The following is a 17536-nucleotide window of genomic DNA, read 5'->3' as shown; positions in this document are numbered from 1 at the left end:
CTTCCTCCCAGTTTCAAGTGCCGTTCCACACTGGAAGGAAATACTTAGAAAGGTTATACCAATTCACAATCTGAAGAAAATAAGAGAACGGTTGTTCCTCCCTATTCAATTAAATGAGGAGAAGGAGCCTGTTCTCGCCAGAGTGTGTTTGAACAATGGAAAGAGCTCCATCAGCGAAGCCATGTACAGGTAACTCCTAAAAGATCCAACCATTCCCACGCTTAAATTGATTGATAAGTGGGAAATAGGCCTGGAAACTTTGATGATTCTGAAAAGGCATTTTGGTCAGCTCATTTGCTGCTGTATGCAGTTGAAGTTCAAATTGGAGAGGAGGTCACCATCCCAGATGGACCCGACAATTCCCACTTGACTTAAAAATGAAAAGAGGACAGAACTACAAAATCCAGACGCATATGTACACCTCAATGACCATCTGCAACAGCAGGGGTTTGGGTTAATCCCAACACCATTAGTCAAGGTCAAACACAACACCATTCCAATAGTGGTGGATAACAGTGACCTCAGGAGTATCACTCTGGGTGCAGGCACCCTTATTGGAATGGCGCTTGATAACCAAAATGTTTCCATTGATCTAGGAAATGAACTGATAGTACCAATCCCCAATGACTGCTATGACAATAACAATGACATACCACCAAAAAAGATTTTCACACGGCAAGGGGGGAGTTTCCTGGTGTACTCTTCTTACCCTTATGGGGGGGGGAAGAGGTGACCTGTGACATCAGGAAGGATGAGGTGATCATCCAGGTCCACAATGATAGCCTCTCCTACCTGAAAACCTCTGTGCAGGTCAACACCCTAACCAGAGACCTCTCCACCCAGCAGGAGGAGGCCGCTGAGATAGCAAAACCCAAAGTCTTCCAGGCTTCAGGCAGATGGTTGAAGAGCGGGTCAACCTCACTGATGCCTGTGAGGCTGAGGAGCAAAAGCAAAAGTTGAAACAGGTGTTCCTAGATTTCCAAGATATCTTTGCTGTGGACTCGTATGACTGTGGGCGCACTGAGATATATACTACCTCAATTCCCACAGGCCATGGAATGACTCCTGTGTTGGTGAAGCAATATCGCTTGCCTCTCGCATCTATGGAGTCCCTGACGGAAATAATCATAAAGCTAGAGTCCCGTGGGATAATGCATCTAGCCCACAGCACCTTTAATAATCCGGTGCTGTGGATTCTAAAACCAAATGGCCAATGGAGACTTTGCGCAGACCTTAGGGAGCTGAACAAATGGGTCCACATGTCCCGATGGCCTCTTCCCTACATTGACCAGGGGCAGGCCCAGATCCAGGGATCAAAGGTGTACACCCCTATTTACCTGAGAAATGGATACTGGACTGAGCCCGTTAGTAGGGATGAGCAGTACAGGCTGGCCTTTACCTTCGGGAAGCAGCAGTACACATGGACCCGGACTCCCTTCGGATACATAAACATAGGCAACAAATTCAGCATCTTCTTACACAAGGCCATGCCCAACTTGTGATGTCTTGATGAAAAGCTCAACTGTGGAGGAACACATAGCAGAAATCCGCTATGTTCTGACCCGGTTGATGGTTGCCAGCACAAAACTGTCCTTCCAGAAGGCACAGTGTTGCAGGACCCGTGTCAAAGTCTTGGGACTTGAAATAACCCCTGAGGGTCTCTGTCCCCAGCAAAGAAAGTGGAAGCACTATTAAAACTAAAAGACGCCACAACTCTGCGTGAGCTAAGAAGTCTCCTTGGACTTACTAACTACAGCAGGAAGTTCATTGAGGATTATGCAGACATCACAAGACCCCTGGTCCATCTGTTGATGGGGGGGTCAAGTGGGAGTGGAGTCCAGAACAAGTTGAGGCAGTAAAACAACTCAAAATGAAGTCTCTCACAAGTGCATTGTCTAGCTTACACTGTCAAAAACAAGGAGTTCTTCTTGGAGACAGGTTTCTCGATTACATGCTTGACAGCAGTATTATACCAAAAGCATGACAAGGTCAATAAAGTCATCTTCTATGCAAGTTAGACTTTATCCTATGTGGGGGAAAAATTCAACGATTGTGAAAAGGCACTCCTGGCAACGGTGTGGGCATGCCAGAACCGGAACTAAAATTACTGCCCGTTCATCCAGGGGGTGCACGTCATAGTGGAGACTCCACACCAGCCTTTGCAATACCTCCAAAGTGACAGAATACGGGCAGAAAATGTAAGTAACTCCAGAATTACCTCCTGGATTCTGTCCATGCATGGATTTCCTGTGGAGGTCAGATATGGCCAAAACAAGAAGCCTCCCCTCGCGCAAGGTCTGGATAACTTGCATGATCGTGCCAGAGAAAACTGCCTTGTGGACGAAAGTCTCAAAACACAGGACAACATGGAGGCGTACCCGAATTCCTCGCACAAAGTCTATGAAGACGACAAGTGCAAGGGGATGCCCAAGTTTCTGCTTGTTCGCCAAATGGGTGCAATATCATCCCGGCCCCAAATTGCAAGGCAGAAACAGCAGCTGCCCTGATGATCAACCACATATTCTCGCGTTTTTGCCTACCCCACAGGATTGAGTCAGACCGAGGAAATCACTTCACCAGCGAAGTGATGTCAAAGATCTGGGAGATGCATGGGGTAAAAAGGAAACTTCATATTGCATACCGCAGTCCCCTAGTGGGGGAGTTGAGAGGTAAACTAAAACCATTGTGAGCATTCTAAAAATGTTTGTGGCAGATTCACGGCAGAGTTGGGACATCTGAATACGGCTTGTCCTTATGGCCATCAGATCTACACCATCTTCTGTTACCCAAATGTCTCCATTTGGGCTAATGACTGGATGAAAAATGATACTACCTCAGCATCTGCTCTACAGAACTCAAGCAGTCACTAATAAATGCCTCCACAACACATGAATATGTTGAGAATCTAAGAAAACACCTTCAGTATGTATTTGCATACGCTCAGTTGAATCTGGAGAAATCGGCAGAGGGGATGAAAACTCAATATGATTTAAAAACAACCAAAAAGGTATCCCAAGCATGAGACAGGGTCTACTTGAACAATTTTCAGAGGAAGCAAGGAGCGAACATTTCTCCCCTCCTGGCGGGGTCAATTTGAAATTGTAGACAAAATATCACCTGTCGCCTACTGAATCCGCATCCCCAAAGGGGAGCTGTTATAAGAGATATGGGTCCACATTAACCAGTTAAAAAGTTGTCACCCCAGATACACTCTGCAGCAGATTGAGGAGCCCAACGAAAGCCAAATAGAGGAGACATCTGGAGAATAAGAAGCAAGGAAAAGAGAAAGGTGAAGGGAATAGGTAGGTCCATAGGTATATCTTTGTAACAGGGAGTACTTTCCATTATTTTTATTGATCACAAAACTATGGTGTAAAAGTTCAATCATGACTTTGCATTGTCAAATAAATGTTTGCTGATATTGTTCAAGTACTTTAAGAAATTAAAATATATGTTTTGTCACACTGAAGTCAACCTTCTGGGAAGACTGTCAGAGCAAGATTCTAAAACCTGTCTTTATCTATCTCCTATTAGAGTACTAATTCCATTCCCTCTTAGACCGATGAGGACCTCCCCGGGGACCTGGAAAGGGAAGGAAGGAAAGGGGGTGTCACTCCACACTCTCCAATGAAAGACCAAAGGAAGATCTGGGTGTGTCGCTCCACACTTTCCAATGAAAGACCGAAGGAACATAGTGGCGTAGCGCTCCCCGATGAAAGAAGAACTGCACTGGATGAATCCCACTTTGCCCTACTCCCTCAATAAGAAGTCTCAGGAAAGCAGGGGGGTGGGAATATGTGGGGTACATTTACTAGCCCAGCAGAACTTCCCCTACATCACGAAACTGCATTTTCAGAAGTTACAAGAAGAATGGCTGAGCTGGCTCCGCAGAGCACTATTCCCATGCATCAAAACTGTGATTTGCAGTTACAAAAATAATGGCTGTGCTTGCTCTGTCGAGCACACATGGGCTGACATGGAACCGGGAACACCCCGAGAATGGTTGCCAATATTTTTTTCATGTTCACCAAAGAAAAGAAAAGAATTCAAAGGCAGCGGTGCTATGCTGCCAGCTCAAAACTTCCCACTGAAAAAGAAAATATTCTGTATTTAAAATAACAGTGCAATGATGCCATTTCAATTTTTTTCAACATTACACAGTTTGGTTGCTGATAAGACACATTCATGCCCATCTATCGTCAGTTTGTACACCGACAAAGGAGGGCAGTCCTCACTGAATGGCATGTGTGTCAAGTAAAATCTGGCAGAGGAATTCTCTCCAGGCCGTACAGCAAGTGTTTTACTTTTGCAACAAAGTGACACTGGCAAAACTCTTCACAAGAAGCTCCCTCCCTTTTGCTTATGTCAGTTTCAAAGAAAACCTGTTCTGAACCCATTCCTGTGTATTAGAAATTGACTAGGGCTATGGAAATTTTCAGAATAAATATGCACGGAAAAAATGCATTTGCAACGTGACATCCAAGAAGAATGAACCCATGTGTAAAATGTGTTTTTTGGCAACCAGGAAAATGCCTTTTGAAAGGGAAATGTTAAAATGATGCCCTGTGCTTGCACAAAAATGTGATGGAAGATGGGGGTTTGCTCTAAAATATACATGATAGTACTTCCAAAAAGACTTGATTTCTGTTTAAAGAAAGAATTTTAAAAAATTAAAAATGACTTTGAGACCAGCAGAATTGGTTTGGCAGGCACTGGCTTCAAAGGGCCTTGCCTCCCCTGGAACAAAATTACCTTCACCAAGTGGGCCAGCCCCGGGGCACATGAAAAGGGCCAATGTGTAGGATATGGCTACCTTGTCAGACTTTCTCCAGCCAAGAAAAATGGATCAGGGGAACTGGTCTTGTCACGGGCAACCTCTCTTCAGCTGCATCTGCCAGAATGAAAGGTTGCTATGGTAGCCCTGCTGCCCAGAGCTGACACGGGGGGGGGGGGGTGGGATGACTGGGGAAATCTTAAGGACCACCCTCCAGTGACAGATGCCATCCATTTGATTTAAAGGAGTTTTTGATGTGAAAGTATTTATTTCAGTAGCCTAAAGAAACAGTAAGGTGGAATTATGACAGTTTAAATGTAATTTTTGCACTATTACAATAAGACATTGTAGGTTCTTCTGACATGTTGTGGATGCAAACGCCAGTAGAATGTCATTACTGGGGAGAGCATACTTGGTACGGTTTTGAAAATGAATGATAACATGCCCAGTGATAGACAAATATAGAATTTTAGGTGGAATGTTTTCCTTGGAAATGGCGAAAGATTGACAGAATGACTAAACAATATTGCACAAACTGGGCGTTTGAACAGAAATGTCCCTTGTGAAATATGGATCTGCCCATATAATTTTCCTGATGATGACATTTGTAAATATAAGTGTTTTGTGTCATAACTGATTTTGGCAAAAGTAACTTTGGTAGAACAAAGCACATTGTAAAAAACACACACACTAAAATGAGTCACTGCCTTGAGTCCGATCTGCTGACAGGGAGGCGGAGACCTCCACAGGATGACCTATCTGATTCTTAGTGGTAGGTATAGCTTAGTTCTGCCCACATCATAAAAATCCTCTAATGTCATCCGGTCTTTATAATGAGGAAGCGTAGGGGGAGTCAGGAGATTCAAAAATACAAGATTCAAAAATCCAACTCCACATCCAGAGATCCAGAGATCCAACATTCACCCTGCAAGATTGCAGGTTCCAGTGCTAGGCCAGGGGTAGCTGAGAGCAGATCCAGTCAGAACCTCTTACCCTGGCTGAACCTCTAATCCAGAATTAAACCCTATAAAAATCCCAATAATTCAGGGAGAAAGGGGTAAGGTGGTGGAATCCTTTTTGGGATTATCCAGTGACCAGACCGGCTTTTGCCCCGCTAACTGTTTTGCACAGATGATGCACCTTGCTGTCTACAGTTACCAGACTAGGCCCAGCTGTCCCCTCCAGGAGAGCCCGCTGCTGCGCAGGACTGGATCTTGCCCTGCTGTCCAGAAACCAGGTTTGCTGTCAAAACTACCCCATTCAGGGCTCTTTGTATTTCCCTCCCCCAGTAACCAAAAAGCTGTATCCGTTGCTCTGTTACCTTGCCATTTGTCAAACCCTATAAGAAATCCTATAAGAAATCCCATAAATACCATAGTAAATTCTTAAATTCTTAAATTGTCAGAATCCTCTGTGTATCCTGTCCTTAGGAAAATCTGTGTTGATCTCCATGTGTTATCGCCATTTTTTCCTAATCATTACAGTCTGTTGTTTAAGTCCCTAGTACTATTTTAAATATTTTAATTAATTCCCATATAGAGCTGAACGCGGCATGGATTGGATTGCCATTGCAATTAACCACCTCACATACCTTGGGCCTCATTATGAGTCCAGCGGTAACCGTGGCGGTAAAACTGCCTGGTTACCGCCGGACTCGTATTACCATTCCGCCTCCGTGATTCCCGGAATTACCGGGGCATTACAACCCCAGTTTTCCAGGATTCACGGAGGAGGAATGGTGTTAATCCCCATTCCCATCTCGTAATGCTGCTGGTGTTTCCTCGTCCGCCTGCAGGCGGGCGGTGTTAAACCCGCCAGGTCAGACCTGACGGGAACATCACCTCCCGCCTGCAGGAGTCGGAATCAGGCGGTCCGGAAACAACGGTGGCGGCGGGTTTACCGCCACCGTTATTTCCGGACCGCCTGAGTTATAATGAGGCCCTAGTCTTTCTTTAACAATCTAGTCACTAAAATATAATTTCAGTAAAAGAAATCACTTTACTAACAAAACCGATTTGTCCTGTGAAATTGTTCCTGTTTAAAAACCGAATTTCCGTTCACTTTAAGAATTCCATACTGTCATCCATCCAGAGTTATCCTTTCTCTTTCATATCATACCTGTGATGTGCCTTTGTACCTTAGCATTAAAACCACATTCTCATTTTGTCTGTTTAGCTCAATTTCCAAGCTGTTTTGCTATGTTAAACCAGTGAAACTAAGAAATTGCAATCCTGCACTGTTTTTCCTTCCCAAAGTCAATTCTTAAACTTTATTCCTATTGTGTAGTACATTGCCTTGTAGCTTGTCAGTTTTCATGCTTCTTTAGTACAGCCACACTCATTCTTGTCTTATTCATTCAACCGCACCTGTAAAACCAACATTTCATAATTTCTGAGTGCCATCTTGTTCATTTTTCAAGGGAGCTCAATTCTGATTCATGCCTCCCATTTAGGGGTGGTAGGTCATATTTTTAATCCGATTTTTGCATAGTATACCTGACTCCTTGCTACTCCTCTCCACCCACACAACATTTGGTTAACAAGGGTTTGAAGGGGGTGTTGCAGCGGAAATGCTTAACTGTGGTGCCCTTTAAAAGCACTTCCCCAAAAGTAATTTTGCTTTCTTTCAATTGTGCATTGTGTATCCTGTGTAAGAAGGATAAACTAAGTGTATTCTATCATTTTCCTGTGCAATTAGCACCACACTGGTGATTTCTGCCATATATTGAAGGTGTTTGATTTTTTTTCAAAATTAAAATTAATAAAAATGTCATTATAACACACCGGCCTGGTTCATGGTCCATGTCGACACGGGGTGTACGTTAAGGGCGTGCGAGGCGGGTTGGCTACCTTCTCAAAGCAGAATCCAAATGAATAAAATTAAAAGCATTTTGATTGTGCACTGCATCTCTAGCCATTATAGAGAGTCCTGGTCTGGAGTGTGACGCCCCATTAAAATCCTTAACACCACACAGGATTGCAATGCAATCAGCAGCCACCCAGGAGGAGGACAAAGAAACTGGTCCCCAACCCGTCTGCCACCACTTGGCACCTGGGACACGCCAAAGGTTAGTGCCTTCCCTCTAATGAGGACACAGAGACATTGGCAGGCCGATTCATGGAATAATTAATGCGGCGCAAGTAGGCAAAAACGTGCGATTCGCAGTGCAAGTGCGAAAATCGCACGAAAAGCAGCACACATCGATTCATGGAAGTCCGTGCGCGAGAAAACCAGCGGATGTGCGATAAAAAAGTTCGCGGCGCACGTTGGCGCACAGGCCATCAAACAGCGTGCGCCAGGTCACAGCGAAAATCGCACAGGCCAGAGCGAAAATCGCACATAGCGCGGCGCACGCAACAAAAGTAGGCGGAACACGGGGCGTACCACTCGGAATGGGGAACAACTTGCCAAAATGTGGGCGTCACAGGGGAAGCACAGGGTACAAGTGCGCGGAACGCCCACACGCTCACCTACAACACGTATTCATGGAATAGAATAGGGCAAAAAAGTGCACGCTCAAACCAGCGCACAGGCACAAACACGACCGCCACAAGAAAGCAGGCGGTAGCGTCTCTGCGCCTGTAAGAAATGTGCGCCAAAAGGTGCGCCAACAAATAGCACCTATATACAGCCATGATGAATGCCCAATACTGTGGCCCTCCAGGACAAATGACGTGCAAAGGGGTACCCACAAACACAGACACGCGCTGACAGAAAAAAAAAGTGTGCGTGTATACCGGGGTGCGCGGGAAGTCTCACACGCAAATTGGCCAGGTACGTGGATTACAGGGGTGCGTGGGAAGTACCACACGCGATTTGTCAGGGTACATGGATTTCAGGGGTGCGCGGGAAGTTCCACACGCGATATGGCCGGGTACGTGGATTTCAGGGGTGCGCGGGAAGTTCCACACGAGATTAGGCAGGGTACGTGGATTTCGGGGGTGCGCGGGAAGTTCCACACGCGATTTGGCCGGGTACGTGGATTTCAGGGGTGCGCGGGAAGTTCCACACGTGATTTGGCCGGGTACGTGGATTTCAGGGGTGCGCGGGAAGTTCCACACTCGATTAGTCAGGGTACGTGGATTTCAGGGGTGCACGGGAAGTTCCACACGCGATTAGTCAGGGTAAGTGGATTTCAGGGGTGCGCGGGAAGTTCCACACGCGATTTGGCCGGGTACGTGGATTTCAGGGGTGCGCGGGAAGTTCCACACGCGATTAGGCAGGGTACGTGGATTGCAGGGGTGCGCGGGAAGTTCCACACGCGATTTGGCCGTGTACGTGGATTTCAGGGGTGCGCGGGAAGTACCACACGCGATTTGTCAGGGTATGTGGATTTCAGGGGTGCACGGGAAGTTCCACACGCGATTAGTCAGGGTACGTGGATTTCAGGGGTGCGCAGGAAGTTCCACACGCGATTTGGCCGGGTACGTGGATTTCAGGGGTGCGCGGGAAGTTCCACACGCGATTAGGCAGGGTACGTGGATTGCAGGGGTGCGCGGGAAGTTCCACACGCGATTTGGCCGTGTACGTGGATTTCAGGGGTGCGCGGGAAGTACCACACGCGATTTGTCAGGGTACGTGGATTTCAGGGGTGCGCGGGAAGTTACACACGCGATTTGGCCGGGTACGTGGATTTCAGGGGTGCGCGGGAAGTTCCACACGCGATTTGGCCGGGTACGTGGATTTCAGGGGTGCGCGGGAAGTTCCACACACGATTAGGCAGGGTACGTGGATTGCAGGGGTGCGCGGGAAGTTCCACACGCGATTTGGCTGTGTGCTCCCAGGTATTACCTGTACACCCTCCACGGCCCCTGCAGGCAGCACACACCACAGGGGACTACCCTGCACACCTGCTCATGTCACCCACCACCCCCACCCCCCAGCCACCAGGGGCACCCTCCACCAGGCCCCCACCCATGTCACCCACCACCCCCACCCCCCAGCCACCAGGGGCACCCTCCACCAGGCCCCCACCCATGTCACCCACCACCCCCACCCCCCAGCAGTGCAGGGGCATCCTCCACCAGGCCCCCACCCATGTCTCCCACCACCCCCACCCCCCAGCAGTGCAGGGGCATCCTCCACCAGGCCCCCACCCATGTCTCCCACCACCCCCACCCCCCAGCCACCAGGGGCAGCCTCCACCAGGCCCCCACCCATGTCTCCCACCACCCCCACCCCCCAGCACTGTGGGGCACCTGCCAGCAGGCCCCCACCCATGTCCAACCCATGTCTCCCACCACCCCCACCCCCCAGCCACCAGGGGCACCCTCCACCAGGCCCCCACCCATGTCTCCCACCACCCCCACCCCCCAGCCACCAGGGGCACCCTCCACCAGGCCCCCACCCATGTCTCCCACCACCCCCACCCCCCAGCCACCAGGGGCAGCCTCCACCAGGCCCCCACCCATGTCTCCCACCACCCCCACCCCCCAGCACTGTGGGGCACCTGCCAGCAGGCCCCCACCCATGTCCAACCCATGTCTCCCACCATCCCCACCCCCCAGCCACCAGGGGCACCCTCCACCAGGCCCCCACTCATGCCCAACTCATGTCACCCACCACCCCCACCCCCCAGCCACCAGGGGCACCCTCCACCAGGCCCCCACCCATGTCTCCCACCACCCCCACCCCCCAGCCACCAGGGGCAGCCTCCACCAGGCCCTCACCCATGTCCAACCCATGTCTCCCACCACCCCCACCCCCCAGCCACCAGGGGCAGCCTCCACCAGGCCCCCACCCATGTCTCCCACCACCCCCACCCCCCAGCACTGTGGGGCACCTGCCAGCAGGCCCCCACCCATGTCCAACCCATGTCTCCCACCACCCCCACCCCCCAGCCACCAGGGGCACCCTCCACCAGGCCCCCACTCATGCCCAACTCATGTCACCCACCACCCCCACCCCCCAGCCACCAGGGGCAGCCTCCACCAGGCCCCCACCCATGTCTCCCACCACCCCCACCCCCCAGCACTGTGGGGCACCTGCCAGCAGGCCCCCACCCATATCTCCCACCACCCGCACCCCCCAGCAGTGCAGGGGCAGCCTCCGCCAGGCACCCACACATGTCCCCCTGCCCCCAGGTCCTGACGATACTCAATCATGGCAGTAATGGGCAGCATACCCAGCACAAACACCCAGGCAAGGATTGCATCCACCCACATAGTGAATGCAATTACATGATACAACCCCAATGGCAAGTCTGTAAATGAACACATGTCCGTCACACACACATACACAATGGGTGCAAGTGAATGTCAAAACCCATATCATGACATGTATGAAACCAATGAGAAAATACCACAAGTGAAAGTTAAAAAAACATGTATTAAAGATGAAAAATAAGTAAACAAATCAAACATACAACAATGGGGATAACAAAATAAATGGTCCATGTCCGAGAACAAATGTAAAAATAAAAAAAACAAAGTAATCCAAAAACAAATGTTGTCCAAAGCAATATCATGTGGAAGGAAAATAATGAAAAACCATTTCCTCATGGTGAACACAATAATTAATAAAAAAAATGTTTCTTCAAAAAGCAAACTATATACACAAATATTCCAGGGTCCATGAGCCCAACACCATAAATGAAACCTACTACTACCTAATGAAAATAATATATACCAAAAAGTGTCCATTGTCCGAGCGGTCCAAAAAAATAAAAAATAATAAAGGAAACCTAACACTAACTAACTAAATAACTATATACAAAGGCAGCGGGCAAGTCCTGTGGCTCACTCGGTGATGTTGCTGGCCAGGGCATCATCGAACTCCATGTCGATGTCCTGGAGGCGGGACTCTGTCCTGGCCCCGAGGTCTCGCAGGGATAACCCCATGTCCAGCTCAAACTCCCTGCGAGCTTCCTCGAGGCACTGAGCCCGCCTCAACGCCCGACGCATGGAGAACTGCGCCCTTACCATGGTGAGCCGCTCCTCTTCCGCCCGCTGCCGCTCCGCACCTATCCGCTGGACCAACTGCTCCCACACGGAAGACACCACCATCCCAGGGTTGCCCTGCCCTCCGGCCGATGCCTGCCCCTCTGATCTTGATGGCCCCGAGCCATGATGCCTCCCACGTCGAGCCTGCTGCTGCCTCCGACGCCACTGCCTCTGCCAGCACGACGGCATCCAGGCTGATGGAAACCACCGACGCCGTCGTGCACGTGCCCTGCCCGATGATGCTGTCACATCTTCCATCTGCTGGGGTCCAGTTGCTGTGTTGTCCACCCCTGCTGGACCTCCGACTCCCAACTGTGGCAGGGATGGGATCCCCACCGAGCTGGCTGCATTGGTCGGGGCAGGTCCACAGGGGACCCTGGTGGCATCTGGGCCGGAAGACGGCAAGGAGAACGACTGGTGTATAGCCTGCACAGAGGAGGAGAGGGCCGCCAGATTGGTCAACACATGCAGGAAACCCCCGAACATGGCCGATCCCAATTGGGCCACGTCGGCACGGTGCACTTCGTGATGATGTGCGTGCTCCTCCCGGGAAGCACGCACGGCATCACGAATCACAGCCGTGCGCATCGCGACCCCAATCAGGACCTTCTCCACACGGCCAGGGGTTCCCACATCCGCAGGTGGAGGGGAGTCAGGTGACATGGACATCCCCTCTACCTGCGGACGGGCCTGGGACGGGGCATCCCTGCTGGTGCATGGTGGTGCACTCACAGGGTCAGGGACAGCGACATGCACAGGCCCCTCCACGGTGACCTGTGCTGCCTCCTGCCCCTGGCCCTGGACTGCACCACTTGCACCAGCAGGGATGCCCCCACCAGGCCCCATGTGTGCCCTAGTGGCGGCCTCCTCCTCCTCGGTGCAAACCACCAACCTGGATGGCTCCTCACCGTCTCCCACCGTAGCAGGCCCCTGTGGGGGCTCACCCACCCCTTCCGCTGCAGCCGTGGGGGCATCCCCGCCACCTTGCTCCACAGCGCCGTCTCCGCCCTCTTCTTCACTAGCCGCTGCGTAGAGGGAGACAAAGAACACAAGCATCAGGGCACTGTACAATGGTCCCCTAGACAGGAAGCAATAGCAGATGAGCACCACTGTCAAAGTACACTTCCATCATGTCCCTCCACAACACATGGGTCAGTCCAGGCAAAACACACACAGTAACAGGCATGGTGCATGCCATGGACATTTCCATGCATGTCCAATGGACTCTTGAAACATTCAATGATATGTAACTCACATGCATCATGGCTCATGCCTATCACATGCACACACTTCACCTCAGTCACATCCATCTGGCCCCAAACACACCAAACACAGCGGATACAAGGGTAATTTGGCTGCTTCACTGAATCTGTGCATTGTCACACACATGTGTCATGCATCCATGGCATGCACAAGTCACAGACACGCAGGTCAGGCACACAGACATGGCTACCATATATGTACCTGGCATCAGCACCCATCCCTCACCCCCACCCATGTCCAGAGACTGGCATGCTCTCATGTTCAAAATCTGCATAGGGCTCCCCATGCAGCATTTGAACACATGCAACAACCATGTGGGTCACACATCACTGGTCGCACATGCATTACCATGATGTCCCTGCACACATACATGCATACATGGCCTATGGCACACATACAGGCAAGTATCATAGAACCAGCACACCGCAACATGCCCTGTCTCACACAGTAATGCTTGGACACTTACCGCTCAACTCCAGACGGGCCTCCCTCTCAAGGATCTGGGCGTGGAGCGCTGGGCGTACGCGTTCCAGGACCCTCATCTGGATGGAACTCATGCGGCCCCGGCCCCCCTCCACGAGGCGCCGGGCCTTCACAAGGGTCCTGGACCTCAAGTCATCCCAGCGCTTCTTGATCTTCTGGACGTTGCGGGTTGCCACCCCCTCCGCGTTGATGGCAACCACACAGTCGGCCCAGATCCTCTCCCGTTGTCATGATCTCTGCTTCCAAAGGTCAGGGTTTTTCCCAACTCCCTTGGAAGCAGATCCATAACCCAGGTTCCGAGTGCCAACCAGTCCCAATTGGGACCTTTTGGACCCAGTCCTGGCGCCAGTGGCACCAGGCTCATAAATATGCCCAGTCCCAGCGCTGGAAGCGCCGGGCTCATAATGCTTGGGTGGACTTACCTGCAGCAGACCATGCTGCTTACTTGCCTGCCAGTTGAGCCTCTGATCCTCTTCTGTTTGGAACTACTTTTCCTGTTGGGTGGGGCAGGAGCCACTCCCTAGATTCAGAACACTGGAACTCTTCTGGAAAGCAGGAACTCTTTTCTTACCTAGGCGTGGCTGTGGAAGGAGACACCTAAGCACTACAGGAGGCTATTTAAACCACACCCGATGGATGAATCTTGCTTTGCGTTATTCTGCATCCTCTGCAGCAGAACGTTCATCGTGTCTTCTGCATCTGATCCTGGGCCTAAAGAAAAAGGCTTACCATCATGAATCCAGTCTTCAGCAACACCTATAAAGACAAGAAAGAACAGGTTAGCATTATTAGCATTACGGTCTTCAGTGACAGCTCTTCACTTACCTGATCCATCGGCTGTCACCAACGCCTCGCGCTGCCTTCTGGCATCTGAAAGACAAAGGCTTACCTACTCTTCGTGCGCTCCGGAGGTCTTCACACTGCATTCCGGCATCTGAAAGACAAAAGCTTACCAACTCTTCGCACGCTCCGGAGGCCTTCGGCGCTGCATCCCGCATCTGAAAGACAAAACAAGGTGCGTTTAAAGACATTGGGGAACTTTAATACTCACGTGCCATTACTCCTTTCCACATCTAACCCAGTGGGTATTCCGGCACCCTGCAGCCGCTCCGAACTTGTACCTGCAAAATAAAAAGACAGTTAGAGCGCATCGTGAAGCAGGCAACAAGCGCTTACTTACGTGCTTCCAGGCGCTTCTATTCATCACACGGGCTCCATCTTCAACTCACTTCAGCCCGTCATCCGCCATCGCCGGAACCCTGCAAAACAAGAAACATCATTACTAAAGACTTTAAAGACATTAGAATTACTCGAAACTTACCGTTCGTGCAGTAAACGACGGACAGCAGTCCTCTGAAGTCAAGAGGCCTGCTCCCCTTATCCAGTGAAGAAACTGGTTACAGCACCCTGCCCCGAGGCAGATGGAGAGCACGGCGTTCACTTACCTAAGGTGAGAGCGTTAACCTTTGGGGTTCTACAGGAGAAGAGAAAGGGAAGAAGAGAGAGACATTCAATAACCAAGTTCCTTAATCCCATATTTTCTATCTGCAGACATCTTACCCTTCAAGTCAGACATACAGTGCACAGAGGTCCAGCCCAAAGAGCCAGCCGTGTGTTACACATCACCTTTGCAGATACGGTATACGCCCAGTCAAGACCGGCGCCTCTACGGGAATCAGGTGAGCGTTACAGAACGCAAAGCCTACCACAAAACTCCCGTCCAGGCGCTATGGAAACCTCGGATACCGACCAGCTAGCCCAGATACTTGGGGAACTAAGGGCAGAAGTGCATGCAGCCCGTCAGGAAACGAACGCTCTAAGAAGGGAACTGATTATTTCCAAGGAGCGGACAGAGGATCTCGCTAGACAATTGCTACAGTCACAAGCCGGACTGACCCCGTTACCCGCATCTGGGGGAAATCTTCCTTCTACATCCTCTATGAATCCAGTGCAGATCAACCTACCTGGGAATGTACCTCTGGCTCCGCCCGAACGATTTTCTGGTGACCCAAAGAGGTTTGCAGTATTTATCAATCAGTGCCGGTTGCATTTCTTATGCCGGCCAGCAGCCTTTCCAACTGATCAAGCTAAAGTAGCTTTTGTGCTTTCGTACCTTAGTGGCAATGCGGCAGACTGGTCGATCCCTCTAGTAAATCAAGATGATCCGGTCCTCCATGATTTTCAAGCTTTTCAGCTCAGTATGGAAAAACTGTTCGCAAGACATTCACAGGGGCAGGCCTTGGACAATGAGCTTCTTTCGTTGCGACAAGGTAATCAAGACCTTTTGGCTAATATTGCGTCTTTCAACAGACTGATAGTGGAAACTCAATGGCCTGAGGACAAAAGGATTACGCTGTTTTATAGAGGTCTACGTGGAGAGCTCAAAGATGTGTTAGCCCAAGTAGTGAATCCCCCACAAGATTGTTCGGACTATATAGACTTAGTCGTTCAAATAGATCACAGACTGCAGAACAGGAAGGCCGATCGTTCCAAGTTTGATGCTCGAGTATTTTCCAAACCGCCAACTCCTTCCAAAGGAGTAGACCCCGGGGAACCCATGCAAATAGGGGGTCTGAAAGGTCCTCTAACACAAAAGGAGTGGGAAAGGAGAAAACAGTTGCAATTATGCCTCTATTGCGGAAACTCAGGGCACTTTCTTCGAGACTGTCCGGTGAAACCTGCCAAGAAGGCAGTAGGAGCTGCAGTTACCAAAGTTACAAACTCTGAGCAGGGAAACGACCTCGCCCGACAAGAATAGAGGTCCTCTTGCCGAGCGTGAAAACCAGTTCCGTGACCTTGCATTTCGTGATACCTATGGTCCTCATTAGTCCTGATAATCCGGATCAATTACATGCAATTGAAGCTTACGTCGACAGCGGTGCCATCGGCAATTATGTGGATCATGAAATGGTTTTGAGGATGAATCTAACTCTTTGTCCCAAGGCTGTAAAGGACGTCATTACTACGGTGGATGGTACGGAGATAGCCTCCGGGCCAGTAAGGCATACCACTCAAGAGGTGACGCTAGTAAGTCAAGATGGACACCATGAGAAGATTGTCTTCGATGTGATCAAGGCCCCTCAGTTTCAGATTATACTAGGAATACCTTGGTTAGAGAAACACAATCCTCTGATCGATTGGCGAGCAAGAACGGTCCAGTTTCCAGAATGTGTCTCTACTTGTCACCCTCCACCTGGTGTTGCACTGGCAGCAATTTCTTCATAGACTCCCCAGTTACCTCCCGAATACCTAGAATACCAAGATGTTTTCCGGAAGGATCAGGCTAACTCTCTACCTCCTCATAGGTCTTATGACTGCCAGATAGACCTGATACCTGGATCTACTCCTCCTTGTAGTAGAATTTATGCCCTCACCGAGCCTGAGAACCTTCACCTTCGACAATACCTGGATCAATACCTGGCAAATGGGTTTATTCATCCTTCCAAGTCCCCTGCTTCTTCAGCTTTGTTCTTCGTTCCAAAAAAGGAAGGAGACCTTAGAACTTGTATAGATTATCGCTCCCTGAACCAGATCACCGTTAAGAATAGATATCCGTTACCTTTGATCCCTGAACTCCTGGACCAAGTCAGAAAAGCATGCATATATACAAAGCTGGATCTTAGAGGAGCTTACCACTTGGTACGAGTAAAAGAGGGCGATGAATGGAAGACGGCCTTCCGCACCAAGTATGGACTATTTGAATATCAGGTCATGCCCTTCGGACTTTGCAATGCCCCGGCCGCCTTTCAATATTTTATGAACGATGTCCTCAGAGAGCTCATAGATGTGTGTGTTGTTGTTTACATTGACGACATCCTCGTTTATTCTTCATCGGAATCTGAACATCGGAAACACGTGAAAATGGTCCTCGAAAGATTGCGTCAACACAAACTTTTCGCTAAGTTGGAAAAATGTGTTTTCAATGTGACTGAAGTTGAATTCTTGGGATTCATATTATCACCTGGCGGAGTGCGTATGGATTCAAAGAAGGTCGATGCAGTTCTCAAATGGCCATCACCATCCTCCGTAAAGGGTGTGCAAAGCATGTTAGGCTTCGCTAACTTTTACCGCAGGT

Source organism: Ambystoma mexicanum, chromosome 3q (genome assembly GCF_040938575.1).
Source record: "Ambystoma mexicanum isolate Mex_15411 chromosome 3q, UKY_AmexF1_1, whole genome shotgun sequence".
Classification (NCBI taxonomy): Eukaryota; Metazoa; Chordata; class Amphibia; order Caudata; family Ambystomatidae; genus Ambystoma; species Ambystoma mexicanum.
This window is presented reverse-complemented; position numbering follows the sequence as displayed.